The 16851-nt window shown below is 44.7% G+C and overlaps 1 long non-coding RNA gene across 2 annotated transcripts in view; it reads left to right on the forward strand.

Moving 5' to 3' along the window:
• LOC149873815 (uncharacterized) overlaps positions 1-16851 on the forward strand; it is a 303143-nt gene that overhangs the window by 72311 nt on the left and 213981 nt on the right. The window lies entirely within an intron of this gene.

Consider the following 16851-nt stretch of genomic DNA (forward strand, 5'->3'; position numbering starts at 1 on the left):
TGGAGCCTGGTGTTCATTCAAATTCTGCTTCTTTTAGGGCAGGGCTGTATGATCTGGACAGGAGGGGAGGGAGAGGAAAGAAAGGGGCACGCACTGCATAGGCCACTCCTGATGTCTCCATCAAGTATCCCCTTCCTCCCTGTGCCTCCCACCCCTCCAACCTTTGCCCTGTGGGCAGCCCAGCTGTCCTCTGCTGGATTAACAGCACAGTCTCTGTCTTAGCCTTATGAGCGGGCAAACTAGCTCCTCTCTTACTGCATGGGCAACCCAGGTCATCCCCTGCAGCATGGGGTGCACCCTCCCACTGCCCAGCCCTATCCCACCTTTAGGAGTGGGGTAGGAAGCTGAAACTAGACGAGACAGGGAGAGTGGAGACTCCCACCTGCACAGCAGCAGGAGTCATGAGGGAGAGCAGCCGCTAGGCAGGAGCTTGGGGGCTAGATGTTAACTCCTTGTAGGGGCGCATTGGACACCAGCTGGACAGCCCTGTTTTAAAGTATATGTTTTTATGGCTCAGAGCAGTGTGAAGCAGCAATACCCCAAGCTCTCCGTGTGTTACCTCTGGAACCAGGATATCCACATTAGCATGGCACTGTGCCCAGGCTACTTGGCTTTGCTGAGTGATTAAGTGCTTCTGGTTTTGGTGCTAGTGTGTGGGCAGCTATGTAGAAGTATTGCTGTGTGGTACTGCCCTGTGCCACACAGACTGTATTTCATGAACTCCTGGCATACTGAGAGCTTGCTGTTCCAGGAGTAAGATTGGAGGAGGCCATAGTAAACTATTTGGTACCAATGCCACAGTAAACTACTTGGTACTAACCTCCCTCCCTCCTCTTTTTTTTTTGGTAATGGAATATATATAACAGGATTGAGAAATCTGTTACATCCAATGGCTGAAAGAATGGGGCTGATTTCAGTGCTGTACTTGGAGAACTATGTCCATCCTGGCTGCAGATCTCTCTTTAATCTACTTCCCATTAAGATCCATGTAGGGCTTGTGGGATGGCACTAAATCAGCAATGCATGACCTCATTCCATGTTCCAGCAAGTAGAGGCCAAGCTGTTGATGAAGCTAGGTGAGTTCCTGTAATCCATATTATAAAATCCTGCACAGCTCTGAGATTAGATTTTGACACAAAGTCATGAGCCTGTCCTGGCTTGTCAAAACCTAGGCCATGGATGGCTCAGAAGTCCCAGCTTTAGCAAACCTTACCTGAGCTGGAGATCTGAAACCTCCAAATGCAGCCACGTTGGCTTTGGGTGTCATTCTGAAATGACTGTGACAGCTCAGCTGTCCCTGGCCCTGCTCCTCAGGCAAGGTTTTATCAGTACTTCTCTGTCCCTCCTGCCTAATTCAATTATGACCTATCTCACAGAGTACAGCTTCCCTTTGAGTTTTATCCCAGTTACCCAGTACCCAATTAATACTATCTGCAACCTTCCTTCTTTCCTCCCAGCCAGCTTCTCCATCCCAACCTATTGTTTGCTTGTGGCATCTTAACTACCTGAAGATCATCTCCAAACTCAACGTCTGTTGAGGTTGCTTCTGACCCTAGCATTTATGAATCTCATTTTCAATGCTGCATAGCTAAGTAACCCTCTCCCCATGCAAAGAAATTCTGCTTGGCTTAGTTGCCTTTTCTTATAACAGTGGTTGTCCTAGGGCTGTTCTGTTCTTCTCTATGAATGTAGGTGTTTCTTGCATGAAAAGCTGCCCTTGCTTTTTATTTGGCCTGTGCTCAGACTTCTTTTTGAAAGATACACAGGCTAAGGCATTCTATGCAAATGGCAAACAATAGGAGCCTCCATCAGGGGAGGAAATCTTATTGTCACAACTTCATTATAAGTTCCATGGTACTGCTTTCAAATGCTGCAATTCTAGGCAAATCCCAAAGGAACTCAGTTGCACAATTGAGGCATGTATAATTCTGATATCAGTCCACAGCATCTAATGACTTGTATTACAGGGATGCTAGAGAAGCCCGTTGCATAAGGCAACAGGCAAAAGTAATTCTTTGCCTGAGCTGATTGTTGGCAGTTAGGCTTGAACCTGTGAAGTCTGGATCTAAAAACATGAGATGTGACTGGGTGAGCTCAGAAAGTAGCTACTTAACCAGCTCTATTAACTATCCCTGGACCTGTATGTGTACCACTAGCCATCACTAGAGGGGGACAGAGCACCATGCTGAATGGCAGTGGGCTGCATAAATGTTCCTACACAAGAGCTTGCTTGTGCTCTAAATGGATTTGGCAGGCAAAGGGTGGGAGAGGAAGTGGCTTTGTATATCCTGTTCCCTCAGGCCAGTGACTGTTGGGAATAGACCCTAGTTCTCCTGTCCATTTTTCAAAGCTCTCTTTTTTGAAACCACATTAGATAGCAAAGATGAGGCTGGCGTTCCTCTGCAGTGCCCTTGAGACCCCTTGGGGCAATCCCACACTGTTTTCACCAGTGTATTTATCGGCATGGACAGGAGCAGGCTGGCAGGGTGTGCTTAGGGCTATCCCAGGTAGGGCATATTGCCACCGTAGAGCAAGCATGCCCTCAAAGGCCTTAGTTAGTTGGGAAAAGTGGTTTAAGAGTGCCTCTGCTGCCTGAGGTTTCTGGAAGTGGCTTGCACTTTCAGGAAGGGCTTTTATTAACAAGCAAACAGGTGCTTTTAATTAGAATAGAGTGGATCCAGGGAATATCTTCTAATACTGTACTCTTAAAAAAAAGTATGTGCGAGAGAAAGAAAGAAAGAGAATGTATTATAGAGAGAATTGGTACAACTCGCTTTGCTTCTACTGAAATTGCTTCAGATTTACACCAGTTCAGGCATCTGGCAGATATAGACTTAATTCCCAAATCTACAAATAAAAAGGATGTTCTGTAGACCAGAAAAATCATGGCAAAATTTAATGTTTCATCAGGAAGCTGATAGCACCGCAATGGCCCACAATTAGGACTTTAAAATATGTAACAGCATTTCTATGACATCAAAGTAGCGTTGCCGCACAAAGCATCATTTATGAAAAGATCTCTGCTCTTCACCCTACAATCATGATGTACATATTGGCAATAAGGAAGTCAGCAATAGCTATTTACTGCTCTCGTGCAGCTGTGGACTTATAACTTAGGTCCCTAATTAAGTAGAAGCAGGGCTAACCACCGAGTGCACCACAGTGCCTTAAAATGGCTTTCATTCTGCGGAAATCTGGTGTTCAGTTACTCTCCAGAGCTTCCCTCCTCCTCCCCTCCCCTCCTTCAAAACTATATTTGCACATTCAGAAATAATTATCAGGAGATTAAACCCCCCTCCCCCCAAAAAACCTTGATGCACTGCGAGATCTGAAGAGCTTTTCATGGAAAGCATAAAAAAAGTCCTGCCTCATATGGGAGATACTGACATCAGCCTCATCTTTGTCATCAAATGTGAATGATTGTTAGCAAAGAAACTAGTCATGCTGCACAAAAGAGATCACAGTGCGTGCGCAAATCTGCATAACCTAATTGACTATCTTGGGGATGTGATCTTCAGCTGTAAAAACCCGCTTTTGACAAAACAATAAAGTTAAAAGGAATGTCGCATCATTATGTTCCTTAAATGCCACAGGAACTTCAGTAAGTGCATCTTGGCAAAAGCAAGGCCACATCATTAGTTCCTTTCCTGGTTGTTTTTAGGTTTTTTGTTCCACATGGCCTGACTTGACAGGACAACAAACAGGCCTTTGCATCTGTACACATTTATTAGTGGATTTTATCATTGGACATCCAGGAAATCGAGTCTCATCTGAAGGTTTATAACTGTCCACATCTGTGGATTTTACTACTCTCCTTTCAAACTAGCATACAACAGCAGAACAATTATTTTTGGAAAGTACACTTTAAGATTTAATTATCATTTGACATTCTAAGAGGTCCTCAGCTGTTTGTATAAATACTTGCTAAACCATTGCTGAACACTGTTTTTAGACTCATCTATACCTTATACATTTTTTTCCAAGAAATAACCTGACAATCAGAGCCAGAAAAATAGACTTTGATGGTTTCATAGGGAGGGAAAGTCTTCTTAACGGGACCATCCACCTTTTCACATGGTGAAATTCCGTCACTCCTTATTGTATATAATCTCCAAGAACTCCTCTGAGGTTAAAACCAGGGCAGAATATGGCTCTGGGATGATTTGCACTTGTCATAATAAGCAAGGTTTCAACACATTCTGACTCTAAGTGTGTGTTTTCAAGAGAAGCAGCTAAGAGGACGAGCAAGTCCTATGTAATCTACAGATTTTATGCCAAAATCTTGCGGTCTTTATTCAGTCAAGTCTCTGTTGAGGCCAGTGCTCTGCAGGATTTGTCCAAATAAAGATTTTCTTGTAACTGGAGCCCTATATGTTCCACAGCTTTGTGGCCAATGATTTTGCTGCAAGATTCACACCTGGCCACAGAATCTGAGCTGTCACTTTATTTTAAGAAATTGTAACTAGTATTTATATTGCTAAAGCAAACAGTGGAAACCAATGCCCGGCATGAAATGAAAGTGTTATTTGCCTTAGCTTTCAGACAACAGTTCCAAAATGGGAATTACTCAGTCCATTTTAACATTGTGTTCACTCTGAAGCCTATAGATGGCCACTCAAGTGCCAACAGTTGTAAATATTCTGCTGGCAATCATTTTAGTTAAATTACAGTAAATTCCTAATATTTTGTTGTGGGGTTCCTCCCATATCGCCCAAAGGCAAAAGGCCCAGATTCTACCCTCTCCTACTTCTCCATTTCCCCATGAAAAATTATTTTGATGTGGTTAGGTTCTATTAGTTATACTGGGTAGAGGATGATTTTTTTTTTTTACTTTGCTACATTTTGAGATCTCACTTCTTTCCAAACGGGAGCAAAACAGAAACTGGACATTTTCTATGAAGAAAAAATCCAAAAATACTTCAAGTTGAACACAGTGTTCATTTATGCACAGTTTACCAGTTGATGGTATGGACAGGTTATCGGTTGACAGTAGGCATAATCAGATGTAAAATATAAACAAAGCTGTGTTAAATATTGAAATGGAGTACTTTTACTTTGTCAGAGCTTTTCTGATTTATCTTCTGAAACATTCTAGCAATACCCACCAGGTCCTGAGAAGCATTTCTGTTTACATAAATGCTTCCAATGAACTTTCTTTGACGAGCTATAATTGTTCATGTGCAATTCTGGGTCACTTTGAAAACCGATGGTATGAGAAAACCATGAACGTAACTGAGTTTTCCATAAAATAAATGTTTCAGGGACTGCTGCTCTGATAACATTATTCATTTTCTCATTCTACTTAAGGCTTAATTTTCTTAATGTACATGTAGCTGCCAAACATTTCCAGATTTTCATTGCACTACATAGAATCTAGGGACACAGTTTTAACTCCTGCCTTCTCTAGAGCAAATTGGGCCCATCTGAGATTCTTGCATTGTCATAATCTGTGCAGATTAATGTGTTAGGCTTTGATCCAGGAAGATGTTGAAATTTCTTCAAATCCTCAAAGGACATTTAAAGACCAGATTATCATTCATTTTTAGTAACTGGAAAAAAAAATACTCTATGGGATTAATTGCACCTTAGTATTAGGTATATGCTTACAGGCGCTTAATTGGCTTGGAGAAGCTCACACAAGAGAGTTGTATGTGCATGTAGTATTACCTTACAAAAGGGAAAGCTGAGTCTTGTAAGGATAAAGACATTGGATTACTAGATACTTGTAAAAATATTTCATCTAGCAATGTAGATGGTGCCATCTCTGCTTGCCAGAATGCCCTAGGGATAGCTCATTAGAACTCCTGGCCACTTTGCCTGATAAGGATTTGTTGGATAGCTAGATTGGTCAAAAAGGAAAAGACTTCAAAATACACTGCCTGCCATTGCTTTAGTAGAGCTGCTCCTTACATAGATGTTACATGGATGTTTCTGCTAGGAAGCACCTGGTGACCTTTACAGAGATGAAGGTCCATAGGAGAGGCCAGTAGTAAGAGACAATACCTGCTCTGCAGTGCAAGAAGTTTAAGTGGATAAGTCAGGCAAATGGAGGAGGAAGATTAAAATTCAGGTACAATAAAAGTAAGAGTAAAATCTAGGTACTTCCCTCTTGCAAAAGGCTAATGCAACATTTAACTCTGGTGCCTGGCCTGTAAGCCTCTGGTAGATAGATAGATAGATAGATACATAGTATTGGAAGAGAACTCATGGGGTTGTCTAGTCCAACCCCTGTTCAAGGGCATGATCATCCTAGACTAATCATTCTAGCTAGGCAGATGCCTCAAAATGGGTGCTGAAGAAGCTGGCACCCTGAGCCAGGAGCTGCCTGAAAGAACCTGCTAGCCGAGAGAAAGCATTGAACATGGGGAGGTGCCTTTACTCCAGGGGTGGGCAAAATGCAGCCCACCAGCCCATTCTATCTGGCCCACAGGGACCCTAAAAAATTTAGAAAATTAATATTTATCTGCCCCTGGCTGCCTGTCATTTGGCCCTCGCTGCCTTACCGAAACTTAGTAAGTGGCCTTCTGTCCAAAATAATTGCCCACCCCACTTTACTCCATCCTCTTAGCTATGGCTGCAGGGAGATGTCTCCATTCACTTGGGTTTGGAGTCCAGAACCCTCTCTTGAGAGCAGAACCCACTTTCAAACCCTGAGAAAAAGAGGTTAGTGTCTTTTTTTGAAATGGAGCCAACAGACAAAGAGGAGCTAACTATTATAGAGTAGCTCACTAGTGAGCATTCATCCACGAAGCATGAGACTTGCATTGGATTCCCTTATCTGCCTGATGGGGTTCAAACTGATGTCTCTTGCCTCCCTGGAGCCCACCACCTGGGCTTCACTGTTTCTGGGTCAAGGCATTTTATTCCCTCCCTCGCCCCACCACCTGCTGAGGCTGAGCCACTGTATAAAAAGGAACACAAGAATCACTGAGCCAGAAAGCGCATAAAAAAGAGCATGGCTTTGTTGTTTACAAGGTAGGAGCACTTAGCTGGGATGGGGGGCACTGGGGTTCTAGCTCTGGAAACTGCCCTTCTGTTTTAAGACTCAGGATTTCACATGAAAAATGGGGTGCAGAAGTAGAAGTTTCAGGTGCCTAGAGAACTTAAAAGTAAAAAAAGAAAACGGCAGCCTTCAGGAAGGTTAGGGACCTTCAGAGTAAAGTCCCAGTGGAGCAGGTGTTATACCTTTAGACTCAGGGACCTAGGAAAACTGAGGAAGTGTCCACATGACAAGGTACAGTGCTGTGTACTGATACCCAAGTAAGCTAACCCAAGTACTGGAATCCATTATAGCTGTGTTAGTGTGGTGCTCTGCCCAAGCTAATGCACCCTGCTTCTCAGAGTTCAGGGATATTATATTCAAATTATGTATAGGAGAGCTGTTCTGGTCTGTGACAGGTCCCCATAAGCAAATGTGCAGGCTGTGAAGAAGCAGTGTGGCATCCATTTGGGCAAGTGATTATGAGCTTAGAAAAGATGCGATGGCAATGTTTAAAGAAACAGTTGCTTGCTGGAAAGAATAATTGTATGTTTTCTCCACAGCACACATTTATATGTGAAATTGCCACTGAGGTGAAGAAAGACGGCCCATGGCAGACCCTTTTTGCAGTCATTTATCAGCCTTTGAAGGAGTTTCCAACATGAATTGTTACTCCACTTTGCAGCGGGCTACTTTTTGGCCAGCTCAAAGAAGCCCCAGAAAATATTGCGCCCATATGCTCTTTTTTTTTTTTTTTTACATTCTCATTAAGTTTATAAAACCCACAAATTTAGACCATCTGTCCTATAAATGTTTCTAAACTATCCCAAGATGAAAAAGCTGCTCTAGCTTTTTGATATAAGCGGTCAGCAAACCAAACACAAAACCAGAGCAAAGCAAATATTTTCTTGTCATACATGCTTCCCAACCGTGACAGATGAACTGTTATTTTTGATGTGTGTTTGGATCCACATTTTGGAGAGACATGCCTCCTAGATATGCACACTTAACACCACACCAGCACAATATGAAGAATTCTTGTTGGGGAGGCGGGAAAAAGGGGAAGTTACACCGCATGGTGCCTATGGTCTATATAAAGAAACTGTTTCTACCATTATTTTTCAAACCACCCTGTTGGCTGTTATTACAAAGCCACCTCAGGCATGGAATATGTCATTCTAGTCTCGGGTTAAGGTGTTCATGCTTCCATTCCCCTCTTCTAGATGTTAATCTGAGAATATTTATTGTCTGCGTGTGAGACTCCAAATGTGGCTACAGCATGATAATGAATAGAGGCTGTTCGTAGGGTTTGGTTGACAGGTGGGATTAAGTTTAGGTCCTCATTTTCAGGAGAATGCACCAGCAACTGATGTACAGGATGGTGGGTCAGGGGGTGGGGGAGCTCACTAAAATGAATGGTATAAAGTGGAAATCTCACTTGGGATTTTTGTTTCTTGGCATTTCCATGAATGCAGTGAAATCCCAGTACAGCTCCATGAGGAATGAGAAGGCACTGTTTAAATTATACACTCTGCTATGGCATTTAGAGCTAAGTGGAGGTGGGGGAGGAATCAGTTTGATTCTGTCCAACTGCATTTGCGACCTGTACTCCCAGCACAGCCACAGTAAGACTTAATAGGTTGGCTCTGTAGTGAGGCCCTGATTCCAGGAAGCTTCCATTTAGGAATGTACTTGTCCTTAATTAGTGCCCCCATGTGAATGGGTCCATCATTATTTTCTGTGGCTATGGATCCAGGTGTCTTTATTTAGAATACTGCTGTGAATCCAGTCTGAGTCATGAATGCTCAGTGTGCCTGGAAACCAGGCCTTCCATTTTCAATACTGCCATCCTGATTTATATATCTATTTATGTTGCAAGTGCAAATAATTTGTGTGTGCATGCTAGACTGGTTCCTCATGTAAACACTTAATTGCATAGGTCTAGTTAGGCAATTTTGTATCTGATCCTTACTGCATTCCCAGTTCTTTTCAGCTACAAAACCAGAGGGGTAAAGCAGTCTGAAAGTGTAAATGTTGCTACTATAATTTTCTGACTTCCCTTGAACCTTTAGGCTTCTCTCCTTTTCTTTGCCCAGCCTAAGGGCAACGTAATTCCTTTCCCAACAGTTCCTTTTGCCTGTTCCCTTGATTAGTATTGGCCAGAGGAAGCAGAAACAGTTTATGCTCTGTAACGGTTCTGGGAAGGGAAAATGTTGAGGAGTTTGGATCAATTGGCTTGAAAGTTGCTTTGTGCCAGTAGCAGGGTCCAATGTATTGTGACCTACTGCACATTTTTTTATAAGAAAGCTGTTAACCTGACAACACTGACTTGAAGGAAGCTATAGTAAGGTTGAAGTGTTGTGCTAGCCATGCTGGCCCAGGGAATATGAGAGATGCAAGGTTTGTTTGGTAATATTTTATTGAACCATCAATATAATTGGAGAGACATTAGGCCAGCTTTGGGCTTCAAAATTTTTGGGCACAAGGGATCAGCGCACATTCACACCAACTAGAGATTGGCCTGCCTGCTGTTCATTTGTTCGTTTGTTCATTCGTCCTTCCTTCCTTCCTTCTGAAACTTTACAGACAGAAACCTCTTCCCATGTGATGATAATTCAGAGGATCATAAAGAACTGATCTCTGAATGAAATAGTTGTTGTTGTTGTTGTGATCATCACCAGAACAAGAGCTGCACCTCTGCCTTTTGTTTTCCAAAGCAAATAACTCAGGAGTCTTGCTTCAGCAACACAAAATAATTTCTCCACTGCTTGGAGCCAGTGCTACCTTTGATCAGGCATGTCAAACTCATTCAGTCCTACAGGCTGGACGAGGGGCATGGTGCCAATATGCAGGCTGGATTGGACCCACAACTGGCCACATGTGCCAAATCCAGTTTGTGGGGCAGGTCCAACATGGGTTTCACATGCAGTGTACGCCAGCCCCAGCCCCAGCCCCACAGGTAGCACATGGCTTGTAGGGCTGGTCCAGGGAATGTTCTACACAGGGAACAGGGTCAGTCTGGGGCATGGGCTGCATGTGGAGCTCATGTTGAGCAGGCATTGGACTGGCCCTAAGTGCTGGATCTGACATGTGGGGCGGATGTATGGGCCAGATTTGGACTGGCCCCAGATGTTTGTGTGCTGTATACAGCATGTGCCTCTGACTGACTTTCATGCTGTGTACAGCATACCAGCTCTAGCCCCTGTGCACCATGTGCAGCATGCGTTAGCTCCAACCAAACACAGTAAATGGCTCCTAAATCTAATCCAGGGCATATGCTGCATATATGACCAGTGTGTGGGCCCAATCTGGACTGGCTCAGATCCAGCGTGCTGGGTCGTTCTGGTGTCAGCGCTGGTGCCGCATGTAATAGATGCCCCAAACTGGCCCTGTGTACCCCATGCTCCCTGCGCCCTGTTCAGTGCGATCAAATGGGCTCTGAATGCTGCATGAAGAGTGCGGGGCTACAGCTAGCACTTGCTGCTTATGGCTCCCCAATCCACGACCAAAAGGCAGCACTGCAGGCTGTACAGGGTGGATTCAGCCTATGGGCTGCATCTTTGACATCCCTATCTTATATCACAATTACTGGGCTCTGTGTACTAACTACATCACAAACTACATACTGTGATATAATTATCTCTAGTAACTATAGTTTCATGTTGTAATGTTTTTAAATTTGGCTTTTTTGAGTCTAATGCTAAGTGATACACACTCATAATAAAGGAAAACATGTACTGCAAAAAAAGATTTGTCTCTTTACCAGTGAATACATTGCTGTGTCTGGAGCCAGTCTTCTTTCTTGCAGAGCAGAATAAAACAGCTTGTCAGTTTTGTTTTGGTTTCTGTCAGTACACAATTTCTCCTGTTAAGGGGAAATACCACTCCCACCCTGATCCTTTTTCTAAACTTTCTTCATTGCGGGGGAAGGGGGGAGGTATTGATCAATGTATGCCTCTGATGAAGGAGGAGAAAGCGGGAAATTAAAATGTGTCAGAGTAAAGGATAGCTGAGCCTTTGCACTGCGTTCTGTGGACTCCATCTTCAGTTGGTGTAATCAGCCCAGCTCCATTGCATCAGCTCACAGAATTGAGTCCATGCATTTATCAGGTCGTTTGGTACCAGTCTCATCTCTCTGGTTGTTATGTGGTTAGGATCAAGCCCATCTCTGTTTGGGTGCTCATCTGCCATGCCTTTGATAGGAGAAAAATTAAAGATAAATCCTGAATGGAATCAAATTAACTGTTCTCATGGTGCTTTAATTTAACAAGCTGCTTCTTTTATTGGGATTTTCCCACCCTGAGACAAAGGTAATAAGCACAAATTCCCTGGCTTTTAACCATCCCAAGCCTCATAGATGGCTCATGGTCAACTCACTCTTTAATTCCTTCTCTTATCTTCTACAGGCAATTGGATCTCCATCCCCAGGCTTCCTCCACTGTGGCTGCTCAACCTGATAAGTAATAAGAATTCCAACCTGCCTTGCAGGTATCTCATCCGGTGTGGAGACGGTGTTCTTCTCTGGTGATTCCACATTGGGCAGTCTCCACTCTCACTGTGGGTTCTCACTCACTCTCTCTCTAGTGCCCTTTTTTCTTTTAGTTTCCTGTTTTTATCTTTGTGGCCCAGCAACTTGTGCTGATCTCAACTCTTTGCCAGTGGGTGATTCCCTGAAACTGTTGCTTAATGCTACCATTCCACCATTCCCCAACCCCTGCTTTCAGGTGGCTGCTTCCCCAGGTCTCCATATGACAGGGTTTAACAGCACCCTATTACATACCTCCCCCTTTTGTCCATTAATAACATAAAAAGTTTGAGGTCATTGCCTCTGTGTCCCCTAGGACATAATCAACTTAACTCAAATTTGGGTAGGTTATCTGTAGTCTCCTCTTATTTCAGCATGCATGGCAGGAAATCCACATTCAGATTCTTCTTTCCTAGGTGGGAAACTGAAAAATAAAAGGGTTGTAGTGCCAGCAACGAGCAGATTTCATAGTTTCTAGGGTTGGAAGGGACCTGAGCAGATCATCTAGTCCGACCCCCTGCCATGGCAGGAAAGAGTACTGGGGTCAAATGACCCCAGCAAGATGTTCATCTAACCTCCTCTTAAACACCCCCAGGCTAGGAGCCTGCACCACTTTTCTTGGAAGCTGGTTCCAGACCCTAGCCGCCCTGATCGTGAAGTAGCGCCTCCTGATATCTAACCTAAACCTACCCTCTGCCAGCTTGTGACCGTTATTCCTGGTCACTCCTGGCGGTGCTCGGGGGAACAGCGACTCCCCAGTGCCTGCTGATCCCCCCTGACTAGTTTATAACAGGCCACAAGATCCCCCCTCAGCCTTCTCTTGTGGAGGCTGAACAGGTTCAGGTCCCATAGCTTCTCCTCATAGGGCCTGCCCTGCTGTCCCCTGATCATGCGAGAGATTATTTGAGCATTGTCTGTTTTGGCTGTTTGCAGCTACCTTAGAGGTGCATCATCTGTCACCAGTGTAAATTTCCTTCCCAGTAAGTAGTACCTGAATAATTCCATCCACCATTGTATAGCCAGACACTCTGATTCAATGGCAGAGTATCTAGTCTCAGCCACTGATAACTTCTTGCTAGAGTAGGCTATTGGTCTCTCCTCATCCTGTACCTTTTGAAAGAGGATGACCCCCAATGCTGCCACAGTGCATCAGTTTAGAGACAGAATGATTCCTGGAAATCAGGAATGTGTAATATGGGTTGTTCACACGAAACTTGCTTAATCTTCTCGAAAGCCTGTATTGCTCCATGACACCATGATACCATGTTTTTTCTCCCTTTTGTCAGGTCTGTTAGCAGTGTTACTAGCTCTGAGAAACCCTTGATATATTGTCTGTAATAATTGGTGAACCCTAGAAAGGATCGTAGTTACCGTAGGATCCTAAGTAATTTGTAGTCTTTTATTGCAACTACTTTATCTGCCAGGGGTTACATCTTCCCCTGCCCCATTAAGAACCCTAAATATCAGGTTTCTTTTTTGCCTGAGGCACATTTTCTAGGGTTCACTGTGAGCCCTGTCCTCCTTAGTTCACTTAATACTGTGCTCAGGAGTTCATAATGTTCTTCCCACTCTCCAGAGAAGATGGGGATATCATCTATGTATGCTGAAGCATATTCCTGGTGTAGGGCAAGTATTTTATCCATCAGGCATTGAAAGGAATCTGCAGCCCTATGCAGGCCAAAGGGCATCCTTTTAAATTGGAACAGACCCCATGGTGTTCTGAAAGCGGTCTTCTCTCTATCTGGCGCCACTATGGAGTATCCCTTGGTTAAGTCAGTGGGTGAGATATATTTGTCCTATTTTTTCAAGCATATCATTGATCTGAGGCACAGGGAAAGCATCAAGAGATGCTACTTCATTTAACTTTCTGTAGTTGTCACATAGTCTAATCGAGCTGCTGGGCTTAGGGACAATCACTAGCGGACTTTGCCGGGGCTCTGGGATTCTTCTGTAATCCCTAATTGTAACATCTGTCCCATTTCTTGCTTCACCACCTGCCCTAAAAGGCAGGGAAGCCTTCTTCATTGATTTCTCACCATGCACCCTCTAGGGGTCTTTATTTGATGTTCCACTCCATTTGCCTCTCCGGGTTGCTCACTAAACACGTCTCTGAATTCATTCATTAACTTCTTGAGCTCTTGCTGTTATTCTTCCCTTAATTCCTTACCCATCTTTGGGGCCCCTTTCCTGTCCTCTGAGACTGCTGAGTCCCCTATCTCATCTAATACGGCTGACTTGATCTCTACCTGCATAAGCCAACTCCTCTTTCTGGTTCTTTTTAGTAAATTGATATGGTATCTTTGTTTTCTCCTCACTGGTATCTTTGTTTTCTCCTCACTGGTTCCATTCTTAACACCTCATAATTTACTGGTCCTAGTTTACTTGTAATTTGGAAGCACCGTTGCCACTGTGCTAGTAATTTAAGGTTGTTATCTGGTAACTTTACCAGCTCCCACTCTCCTTCTTTTAAGTCTCTTTCTTTTGCGTGTTCATCATAAGCTCTTTTCTGTTTTGCCTGGCTCCTCCCCAGATTGTCTTGGGCTATGTTTCTCACCTTTTCTAGCCTTTCTTGGAAGTCCACTACTACTCTGACCTTAGCTCCTGGTAGCTCCTTTAAGGGCAGAAACTTGAAATGTGGCCTCTCTCTCCGCAGAGGTAACACAGTATTTCTTTTGGCTCCCAGTTCTTGGGCTCACAACTGAGTGTCCTCATGTTTTCTGGTCTCTTTGCCCTACTAGTGTATCAGTCCTAGAGCTCGGGGTCACCCCCACCTCCACTTCTTTCTCATTTTAATGCCTCACCCTCAGCTTCTGCTGCTATGTAGTCTTTGGCAAGCCTTAATGCCTCCTCCATGACATTTGGCTGGTGTCTTTTTACCCATGATTGGGCATTGCTTCCCAAGTCTGTTAGGAACTGTTTTAGGACTATTATGTCCAGTACCTTGGCTACCATTTTTCTACCAGACTGGATCCACTGGTTTATGAGGGCTCTCAGGTTCTGGGCCAGCAACCGGGATCTCATTTATTCTACTTTCTTCCTTGCCTGGAATAATTGGTGGTAGGATTCTGGGGATATTTCTAGCCTATATAATACAGCTTCTTTCACCTTGCCATAGTCCAGAGCCTCTACTCTCATTAGGGCTCTGTAGGTGGCTTGTGCCTGGCCTATATGTAATGGCCTGAGTCTCATAGCCCAACTTTCAGGATCACATTTTGCAGAGAGGGCGGGTCTTTCAAAAGCTTCTAGGAATGCTTCTACCTCATCCTGGGGGGACATTCTAGACCCCTCTCCGTCTCTGGATATTAGTGACTGCTGAGCCTTTAGCTTCTCACTTAGTTCCTGCTGCCTCGTAAAAATCCTTATTCATGCCTCTGCTTCTTTGGCTGTAATCCTCATGCATTCCTCCATTTGGGTTTGTTGGCCAAATTGGTAGGGTGAGGGAATGGGCTTGCTGCCAATCCAGCAGGTACTATACCTCCATCTTTTCCATTGTAATTTGGGTTCCAGTTCCCGGCCAATGCACTAGTTGTGTTACGGGCTTAGGGTCAAGCCCTGCTCTGTTTGGGCACTCACCTGCCAAACCTTTGACAGGAGAAAAATTAAAGATCAATCCCAAATGGAATCAAATGAACTGTTCTTGTGGTGCTTTAATTTAACAAACTGTTTCCTTTTTTGGGATTTTCCCACCCTAGACAAAGATAATAAGCACACAAATTCCCTGGCTTCTAACCATCCCATAAGCCTCATCATAGTCAACTCACTCTTTAATTTCTTCTCTTATCAGCACCCTGTTACACTTGTATTAAAGCATGCCTTTTTAGATGCATCACCACCTTTGCTGCTCTCAAATCCTTCTCTTGGCTGCTCATGCATTTAATAGGAACTCAGCTGTGCAGCTCCTTTTCTCACCCCAAAAGATGGAGGCAGCAGCATGTTCAGAAGGTATAGTTGTTGCTGATGGAAGATTTAAGCCTTACAAAATTTCCCCTGAGTCACTTGGAAAAGGCCTGTCAGATTTAATATTTAGGGCTGGGCAAAACAATAGCAAAAAAATCTGCCAGTTTCCTGAAAAATGGTGTTTTCAGGTGGACCAAACATACTCATGAATTCAGATTGAATTTGGTGAATAGTTTCAGCCCAAAAAGATTGAGGAAGACTTTTTTGAAACTGATATAAGTGATTGGAAACTGGTTTAAAGCTGTAACAGAACAGAAGTTCAGTGCACATAAACCAGTTTCAAAATGGCCAAACCTGGTTTAAGATAAACCTGGATGACTGTAGTATCAGACTTAACTGATTTAGGTTAAACTAGTCTATGAAACTTCTGTTCGAGATCCCCTCCTGACTTAAGTTATGTCCTAGCACCCCAGCATCTCAGGATGCGTTGGAGCCCTCCACTAACTCCCCTCGCAGGGCAGACAGGCTAGCCTTGGCTGTGCTGTCTGCTCCACCTTAGCCAGGGCCTGCCCCACCCCACAGCTGTCACAGAGCTGAGGCAGCAGTGGTCCTGCTTGCACCTGTCAGTCCTGTGAGGCAGTGGGAGTGGGGGAGATAGGCAAAGCCCTCAGCCTAGGCCCTGAGCCTGCAAAGGTTGCCCCGTGCTCCCAGGACAGGCCAACAGACTCACTGACCCACTGTGGAGAGGAGAAAAGGAGTCCCCCTTCACATTAAGCTACCAAGCCTGGCATCTACCCACGTGGGGGGAGCCTCAGCCTCTGGGGAGTTTCTCCTGCCCAGCCCACATTCCCCCCAGTCCTGGTCTGCATAGCTATGGCATGTAATTCCCTGGTCCTCCCCATGGCTGGGCTGGCACAAATCTCTGACACACAGTAAGGAGGCAGTATTGAAGCCCTTCATCCCAGTTTCATCTCCATGAACTGGAGGTTTCCCAGTTGGGGTGGGGGGGAAGGGCTGGTCCTGAGAGCATTTCCCCTCCCCACTCAGCCAGGCTGGCTCCATAGAAAGAAGGTTTGGGCCTCACCACCTGGCACAAGCTCCTGGGACTTCCTAGCATGTCTTGCCAGCTGCTGCTGGTGCTAGGCCCTAATGGGACATGCCAAGTGGCCCAGGGGTCTTTTGCAGGGAAGCAGGGATGGGAGCACTACATAGGCCCTAGGATTGGCCCTGTCACCCAGTGCAAGACTTCTGGGATGCCCAGTGGGTCCTGCCAGAGCCTGGCACCAGCAGCAGCTGGCAGGGCATACCAGGCATCCCCAGGGGCTTGTGCTGGGAAGTGGGGCCTCATTCTTCTTTCTACAGAGCTGGGTCTGGCTGGGCAGGGAGACACCCCTTAGGATATGCCCCCCTACTAGTTGCGAAGACCCCAGCTCGGGCAGCCAAGCCCCCT

Source organism: Crocodylus siamensis, chromosome 1 (assembly GCF_052110815.1).
Source record: "Crocodylus siamensis isolate JL-2025a chromosome 1, ASM5211081v1, whole genome shotgun sequence".
NCBI lineage: Eukaryota > Metazoa > Chordata > Crocodylia > Crocodylidae > Crocodylus > Crocodylus siamensis.